At 41.5% G+C, this 9,607-nt stretch overlaps 1 long non-coding RNA gene across 1 annotated transcript; it reads right to left on the reverse strand.

Moving 5' to 3' along the window:
* Positions 1 to 217: 217 nt before the first annotated feature.
* On the reverse strand, positions 218 to 9,278 carry LOC116668522. Its single transcript, XR_004325634.1, has 3 exons — positions 8,758 to 9,278; positions 5,029 to 5,132; positions 218 to 856 (listed from the first exon to the last, which is right to left on the reverse strand). It is a non-coding gene; the product is annotated as an uncharacterized LOC116668522 (long non-coding RNA).
* Positions 9,279 to 9,607: the final 329 nt, after the last annotated feature.

Consider the following 9,607-nt stretch of genomic DNA (forward strand, 5'->3'; position numbering starts at 1 on the left):
GAATTCTGTTAACTCAGCAGTGGGGCTTTTCCAGACCATCGCGAGTGGCCAGAATGAATGCTCACTGAAAGCCAAATGCTATCCTGGAATGTCTCAGCAGAGCACAGAGAAGAAATACAAAGTTTAATTAAAAAGACCTTTTCAAGAGCTCCAAGATCAACTGTGTTGTTTAATTAGATTGTAGACATTTTGGAAAACTGAATATTCAAGTGATCTACCTTATTTTCCCAGGCACCCTTTGTCTGATCTTGGATGCTCCCCCACAAAGCCCAAAGCCGGTTAGATGGCAGATGTCTTGCTTCTCCCCAGGGACACTGCTCAGTGCTGCACAATTCCACCTGCTTGTTCTCTTTCAGGTCTTGAAGAGTGGAAGTGGACATCTTCCTCCCTGTTCTCCTCGATGGGGTGCCTCTCTAGACCTTTTGCACAGCTGACAAAGGCATCACAATCCAGCCTTTAAAAGGCCACAGGAGTCATCCTGTGCCAAGATGATTCTGGAGAAGCAGAGGGAGGGGTAATGGTGGGACTCACAAATCCTTGTTTTTGATAGGTTTCCTCTTAACCATGCTGACACTGAGGCAGGCAGCCTCTGAAGAGCGAGGCTGTCCCTCTGGATTTAGCAGAGACCTGAGGGTCCTTTCTGCAGTCTGGGAGCCAGAACACAGATGTGCTGGGTGTGATGTCTGGTGATGACTTTCCAATTATCTTGACTCTCCACCTTTGTCCATGGGAAACCCTCATATGGTTATTCTTAGGCCAGTGGAGAGGGGGGAGAGGGAGCTCACAATCGGTGAACTGCAGTCTTTCATTTTCTCGTCAAATGATTCCCCTCTGGCATGAGACGTACTCTATGGGCCTGAAGCATAATGCCATTGTATTAGATCATTCTCACTGACCTACACCCCAAGTCCCTTCCATTTAAACAACTGGTCCTCACAGTCAGGACTGTCCATGGATATAAGTGAGAAGGTGGTTTGAGGGCTCCTAAAGGCTGAACTACCTGAAGTAATAATACTCCTATGGGCCTGCCCCGCTATTTATGTATAATCAATATCGAAATAAACCCTTTGGAATAAAGGAAGACAAAATTCCTCAGGGCACTCAAGGTAAAGTTCAAAAATGTGACCTGTATGATCCAGCAATCCCACTCCTGGGCATATATCTGGAGGGAACTCTAATTCAAAGACACATGCACCCCAGTGTTCACAGCAGCATGGTTTACAACAGCCAAGACACGGAACCAACTTAAATATTCATCGCTAGAGGACTGAGTAAAGAAGCTGTGGTACTTATATACAGTGGAACACTACTCAACCATAAAAAAGAATAAAATAATGCCATCTGCAGCAACATGGACGGACCTGGAAATCGTCATGCTAAGTGAAGTAAGCCAGAAAGAGAAAGAAAAAGAAAAATAGCATATGCTATCACTCATATGTGGAATCTAAAAAAGAAAAGAAAAAAGACACTAATGAACTTATCTGCAAAACAGAAACAGACTCACAGACATAGTAAACAAATTTATGGTTACCAGAGGGGAATGGGGTGGTAAAGGATAAATTGGGAGTTCAAGATTTGCAAATATTAACTACTATACATATAATAGGTACACAATAAGTTTTTTCACTATAGCACAGGGGACTATATTCAATATCTTGTAGTAGCCTATAATGAAAAAGAATATGAAAATGAATATATGTATGCATATGTATGACTGAAGCATAATGCTGTACACCAGAAATTGATACATTATAACTGACTACACTTTTTTTTTATAACTGACTATACTTCCCTAAAACAAAAATAAAAACAAAAATATGGCCTGGAAGAGGAAACACTTACTATCCATTAACATTTTAACAAGGTTTGGTCCCTCCCATTAGACTGGTTTGGCTGAGTGATGAGGACGTTAGTATTTACCTAAACTACGTGTTTTTTACAAGTGGAAAGAGAGACTCCACATTGAGGTGACCTGCTCAAGGCTTGTCGTGGCACAGAATCAGAATCCAGGGCTCTTACTCTTCTCACTTGGAACTCTGAGTTTCAAGTGGAGTTCCAGGAGGTGCAGTAGAATCTGCTCCTCTGTTATGGTTTGGGTTACAAAATTAGACTAAAGATCTTTCCACATCTGTATCTTGGAACTTGGGAAAGCTTGGCACACCTGGAAGAGACTGGAATTAGCCATCAACAGGGAAGAGGCAGCACTGGGGGGACACACTGAGCTCCAGACAATGGAAGAGTGGGAAACGAAGTGGGAGCCACCCATCACCTGTAAAGGACTGAGTTGTTCCCACGACTCCACGGGCTCGGTGCCTATCGGTGAGGGTGTAGGGCAGGGCACGGGACACAGACATTTCTGAGGCACAGCCCCGAGGGAACTGGAAGACTTTCCATATCTTGGGGGGGATGAGATTTGGGAAAGATGGTCCACATGTGAGACCCTTGGAGAAGTCAGGCTCAGGAGGCCCATTTGAGGTCTGAAACAGTGAGGCTAGAAGTGCCTTGAAAAGACGGGAAACAGCTAAAAACTAATCACTGTTGTCTAGAATGGGACCCATTAGAGTCACACAATAGACTCAGACTGGTGCTCTCAGGGTCCCAGTAAGAGCCATACTGAACTGAGTAAAATCCCACCCTGATGTTTAACACCCAGGTATTGTAAAGCAAATTGCGGTCCATTTGCTCTTCAGTGAGATTTTTCACACAGTCTTCCCATGAGATAGGTCAGCAGTATGGATCTCAATTTATAGACAAAAAAAAAAAAAAAGAAGAACAAAATGGCCAAACAACTTACCCAAGAACATAAAATGCTAAAGGCCAACCACGGTCTGTAATTCAAGTCCTTCAATCCAGAACCTTGTCCACAGCTAAAACCAGAGTTTCAAGTGAAGTTCCAGGAGGTGCAGTAGGTTCTGCTCCTCTGTTATGGTTTGGGTTACAAAATTAGATTTTTTTGAGTACAATAATAGGACATATTTTCTAATTAAAGTGATTTTTTTGTTTGTTCATTTATAATCATTTATATAAACTTTATTTGTTATTTTTTAATTGAAGTACAGTCAGTTACAATGTGTCAGTTTCTGGTGTACAGCACATGCCCCAGTCATGCATATACATACATATATACTATATTCAATATCTTATAATAACCTTTAATAATTTCTTTCTTTTTTCTCAGTATTTCTTTAAACATTTGTACTATCTTCTTGCCTCATGAGCTGCTACTTTTCAGTTGGCTTTACCAGCTCCTTCCTTCTCTTCAGAAGTGGAAACGCTGCCCCCAGAGCACTGGATTTATTCTCTCCCTGGATAATCTTATCCTGTCCCACAACCTTACAGATCTGCTGTGCCCCCGGGACCGCCAAATGTAGTTCTCCAGCCCTAACCCCGTCCCCAAGCCCCACACTCATACCCAGCTCCCCCCTCAGCAGCCTCATGTGGATGACTAGAAGGCATTTCAAATTTAGTATGTTCAAAAAGGAACTCTTGGTTCCACAGCCACTTCACTCCCCACTCCCAAAAGTACTCCTCCCAGGCTTGTCCATCCTGGTAAGTGTCACTGCTCTTTATTTGTTCTAAACCTGAAAGTCTTTCTCCTCAAACGCCCACATCCTGTCAAATTCTGTCAAAATACATTGGTAATCATGACCTCTTTCGTCACCTCTGCCTCCACCATCATCTCCCAATTGGGCTGGCCTTTTTAGGGTCTCCAGGACACTACTCTTAACTCAACCATCTTTTTTCCCCACAGCAGCCAGAGTGGCCTGAAACTTAAATTGGTCATGTTGCCTTGTGACTCAAAAGCCTCCAATAACTTCCCATTGGCCTTAACATAAACCCTCAGCTCTCTATTGTGGCTTCTCCAGCCCTCGTGACCTGACACCTCCCCCCCCCACCCCCGTCCAGCTCAACTACTAAATTTGAACTTCACTCCAGTCATGCTGGCCATCTTGCTGTCCTAACACTAAGGTTTTTTTTGTTTGTTTTGTTTTGCTTTGTTGTTATTATTGAAGTATAATTGATTCATAATGTTGTGTTAGTTTCTGGTATACAGCACAGTGATTCAGTTATACACACACACACACACACACACACACATATATATATTCGTTTTCATATTCTTTTCCATTACAGGTTATTACAAGCTATTGAATGCAGTTCCCTGTGCTATACAGTGGGACCTTGTTGTTTATCTATTTTGTGTATAGTAGTTTGTATCTGCTAACCCCAAACTCCTAATTTATCCCTCTCTCCCTTTGGTAACGGTAGGTTTCTCTATGTCTATGAGTCTATTTCTGATGTGGAATCTAAAAAAGTAACACATGAGTTCTAACCTTTTCCATGCTGTGAATCCCCTTGGCAGCCTGGCAAAGCCTACGGATCGCCTCCCAGAAGAAAAATTTTAAATGCATAAAAGAAGATGCATAAGGTTACAAAAGATACCATTACATTGAAATACAATTATCAGAATATTAAAGATCAAATTTGTGATACAGAATACTAAAGATCAAATTTGTGCTTCTTCATGGACGTGCTAAATAACAGAATCTAGCCACAGCTCTGAAAGCTGTTACACTTTTGAAGTCATGACGAGGGCCAATGACATTTGCAGATATCTGTAACAACTGTAACATGACATGAAAGTGTCTGTGATTCATCCGACAGAGTCACGGAGGCTGCCACTTCTACTGCAGTTTGCTTGCTTATATTCATGAGTGGAGGAAATCATTACATTTCAGTTAGAAGTCAGTGAAAATAGAGACGTAATTTTCCCCCTGATTCTGTCCATGGACCCCCAGTTCAAAACTCCTGCTGAACACGCTGCACCCATTCCTGCCTCTGGGACTTTACACTTGCTGTTCCCTCACCTGGAATGCTCTTCCCCCAGATCTCTGCACAGCTCACTCTCACTTCCAAAGGTTGCTTTCTCGGAGAGTCCCGCCCTCACCCGCTTAGGGAAGACAGCACCCCCAGCTCACCCATCACCCTCCTTCACCCTGTTCTGTGCCATCTCCCCACTTTACCTACCACTCTTTGAAGTTATATGTCACTTGTGTGTTTGCTTGTTCAGTGGCTTCTTGAAGGTAATATGTGCCCCGTCCTCCAGGGTCTCCCAGCATCTAGAACTGTGCCTGCGACAAGAGAGCACTTAGCAAATATCTGTGAGCTGAGTAAAAAGCTTTAAAGGGATGAACACGATCTAGACTTTCAGACACATAAAAGTATGACTCTCGGAAAGAGACTGTTTTTTCCAAATTCCAATCAAAAAAGAACATATTTCTACTGGTTTTCAATTTGATTTCAAAAATCAGATTTCTAACAGAGAAAATTACGTTCCATATTTTATAGTCTTATAAATATGGTTCATGACACAGCTTGGGCATGTGCCTGGATCCCTAACCAGAGGGTTAACTGTTAGACTCCCAGAAGGTTGGCAAACTTTTACCACAATGAGCAATTACTTGGTTTGACTACCTTAATTAAAGTGTAACAGATTACTTCTAATTACAGCTATTTTCTTTTAAACTTACTCTTACCATTTTGAATTTGGCTGACCCTGAAAAGGGAGCTTCCTTGAACTGGTATTATGCTTCACTCAAAAAGAAAGTAACGTTACAGAGCAAACGCAGTGGTTTATCACATAATGTGGAGGCAAATGAATCCTTCCTCACAAAAAGTGGTTTAATACTGGACACCTGTTTGAGACACTGGAGGATTTCCTGGTGATAACTCAGTAGCCATTAAAAATATGAGTCTTGAACTCAGGAAAATAAACACAGCCTCAGAGATAAACGGATGTCATTCTTGCACCTGTGGCGCTGAAGGCATGGTTGTGGGGGGGATTTCCCAGGTAGAAAGACTAGAATAAGAGAAGAACCCGACTTAGATCCCAAGAAATTCATGGAAGAGAAAAAGATCTAAAAGAAAAACTTGGAATCAGAAATACCAAGTTGTTCAAGTATCTACTCATTCAAGTATAAACTGACTTACTAATTGCCTAAGGTATGTAATTCCTGACTAGTTCTTGAAGATAAGGAAGAAGAAAGAAGGAAAGATAATAGAACGTCCTATGACCTTTATAAAAAAGAGAACAAGATATAGCCCAAAAGTAAACAACATCTGAAAAATGCTAATCATATCTCATTAGCAAATTATCTTACAAAAGCAAACACTTAAATGGAAGAGTTGGCAAAATGTAGAGCTTGATAAAGAAATCCAGAGAAAAATATTAGGACAAACCTCAAGTGAATACAGGAATAACTCTGAGAGCTAAAAAGGAAAATTAAAAAAAAAAACCTATTAAGTGCCAACACATCAGTGGATGTGTTCCTGCTGTACTAAGAAATTGTTGGTGTTCCCAGAGTATCTGTGTGAAGCAACTGAAACAAAATATTTTTTTGTTCAAACAGTTGCATTTCAAATAGAAAACTGAACACAAAGCAAAGCAGAAATAATGCAATCCTGAATGGAACTGACATACGTATCATACAAACCTGTCGTAGTGAAACAGGACAGGAAAAATCATTTAATTGCCTTTATGCAATGGTTTGACTAGTCATCATTGGCAAATAAATGGCTTGTATTTCCAAATGACAGAGTCCAAGTCTGGGATGCATAATACTTGTTCCTGATGAAAATAAACTGATGGGGAAAAAATGGTCAAACTTTTCTTTTAAGCAAAACACTTTCACTTAATGGAAATCTTTCACAGAGCCTCAATATATAAAACAGTTGAAGCTGATTGAATCTGGTTGGGGGGAGGGGAGAGGACAGAGCCCTACCCACTGAGAAGCCCCACCCTCCCCAGGCACCCCACCACTTCCCCCACCGTCCCTCTAGGCGGCCCCCAGGGAACTCTGCGGAAACTGAGAGGTCTGTATAGTACGGTTTGAAAACTACTGGATTGAAGGAGAAAGATGTGATGAGCGTGACACCACAAGCTCTTTCATTCATTCCTAACATTTGCTTAGTGACTTGATCCAATGTAAATGTATCCATGTGTTAACTGGAAACGCTTTAAGCATCAGGGACACTGATTTCAGTTTTTTTAATCTCTGCGCAGCTGCCACTGATACACACACACTCTATGCTCTAAGTTGGTCTGAGCAACGGTCGCATGGCCAACCCGCATCGTGGTGGGAGTGGGCAGGGAAGAAAGGACATGGTGAGCATTTTTCTACTCATTTTCCAGAGAAGCCATGGTAGGAGGGAAAGGGGGCTTAAGCTTCAGGACCGTTTACTTCCAGTGGAAATCTCCCATGACCGCAATGAATGATCATCACCAATCCAATGAGTATTGAAGATTAGGTACTGAGAAACTTGAACTGTCCTGAAATCTTACAGCTCATATATGAAAGAAATTTGAGAGAGGTCCTCCCAATCCTAAGAGTTTATATGACATGACCAATAACATGTTGTGAAGCCAAAATAAACTTTCCTAATTGTTAATAGTCAAAAATAAATCATCAGTCATGCTAAAGGAAATATTGAAAATAATACTATAACATCTCAGTAATACAAAGAAGCAATTAATAAGTGTGCAGCCAAATAAAAAGGTAGTGAAAAAGGCATTAGAGGGGAGTACCAATACAAATGAGTAATAAAAATTTTTACATTTTGCTGGGTTTTGTAGTGTTTTGTTATTGCTCTGCTTTTTAAACTTTAAAATTTGCTGTGATTTCTTTTCTCATTCTAAACAACTGTTCATTCGTGTACACTTGATTTAGTGCTTGTATTTTGTGCTCTCTTTATTAAAGATGAAGCCAAAACTCATACTAGCTTCAGAGCCCACAAAGCCTAGATCCATCCCTGCCTACCAGCAGAGCAAATGGGGGAAAACTACTGTGGATGGAGAAATCAAGGCACAGAGGGCAAGAGTCTTATTTCAGACCACATTCATCCCAAAGGTCTGCTCACAGCCCTTCACTTCAAGCCAAGTGGATCCTTTAAGACTCAATTATCACCCTGTACTTAGAAGAAGAAAATTACTAGTATAGTAAGGATACCCCTTTTCATTATTCGGAATCGTTTAGTTCCAAGTCCTATGACTAGCAGTCCCAGGGGAAGGAAGGGTGGAGGCACTGGAGTGGACCTCTGCCCTTCCCACTGCCTTTTCCTCTCCTAGGAATGCATTTTTTTTAAGTTGCTTACAAAGTGGAATTGATGGCTTTCCCAGATGCCCTGTGATCAGACAAGTTTGCAAACACCCAGAAAGCTCAAATGAATTTTAATGCATGCTGGAAAGGTTAGAAATGACAACAGGAAATTAGGGAATTATGAAGAAAATGGAAAATCCTTAGCTTATTTAGGAAGATGACAGGCTGAGTTTCTCCAGTCTCTTACTTCTCTGCTAAACATAGCTACTGCTAAAGACAATATGGACCAAAATACAGCTCAGCCTCCTTCAAGGTGTGACCTTTGGAAAGCAGGGGGATCAGGTGGAGGTTCTCAGGAGAACAGGCCAAAAGAGCACTCAAAGAAGACAAGGAGTCAGATTCCTCGTAGAAAAGTATGCAGGAGAATAAACTTTCCTCAAGTCCATCCATTGACTTAATTGGTTTCTGTTGAAGTTTCTCTAAGATATGGCAGAGACTGGTGGGGTGAGGTATAGCTCAGTGGTCCATTAAAAAAAAAAGACACAGCAGAAAATGGCCCTAAGATTATGTATCCCAATCCATCCTGCCCACACATTCTTCCTGCTGAAGTCACTGCACTTACACACACAGACCCCCCTGCTGTCCCTCTGGGAAAACTCACCTCTACAGACCTTTCCCTCAGTTCATCTTCTGTGTTCCCAATTCTGTACAGTGCCAGGTCCAAGGAGAAATTGATACCAAAAACTCAGTAAAATTAAAATTAACGTTTAGACCATTTAAAATCAACCCTGGCTGCACAATGGAATCATCTGGGGAGCTTTGTAAAAGTGCCTGTGCCTAACTCCCACTCCAAACCAAATAAATCATCATCTTGGGCTGGAAGCAGAACACTCGTGCTGGTCAAGCGTCCTCCAATTCTGAGTTAAATCAGTCATTCTCAAACTTGTCTCAAATGCAAATCTTTTTTTTTTTTTTTTAAATTTCAACGCTTCATGAACCCCAGATTCTGGTTGCATGTCTTGGGGAGGTTTAACAAAGCCCAATGCTTGGATTGCACCCCTGTATCAATTAAATCAGAATTTCTGGGAGTGGGAACTAGGCACTGGTATTTTTTTTTCAGATTTCTCAGGTGTTTCTAAAGTTTCACCAAATCTGAGAACGAATGAGTTAAATAATAACAATACAACCCAAACACCAAGGATCTCTGTGGGGCACTCAAAAGATAGAATGCCTTCTCCACCAGGGACAGGAAACTAACAGAGTTTGGCTGGAGCTTTCTTAGTGGTATTAACAAATCTAAAGATAGAACGTGTCAACCAAAGGGGACTGTCTGCATGGAAAGAGAAAGCGGGAGTAAGAGGGAAAGGTCTTGCCAAGGGGAGAGGGCATGGGTGAGCTGACGGGAACATCCAGTCCTGTTTGGCAAGTCCATTTCCAAAGAGGGGGTGAAAGCTTGAGCTTCAGATAATTTGACACCCTTTGACATTAAAACCATCCCTCTAATATCCCCT

This window comes from Camelus ferus, chromosome 14 (genome assembly GCF_009834535.1).
Source record: "Camelus ferus isolate YT-003-E chromosome 14, BCGSAC_Cfer_1.0, whole genome shotgun sequence".
NCBI classification, from domain to species: Eukaryota; Metazoa; Chordata; class Mammalia; order Artiodactyla; family Camelidae; genus Camelus; species Camelus ferus.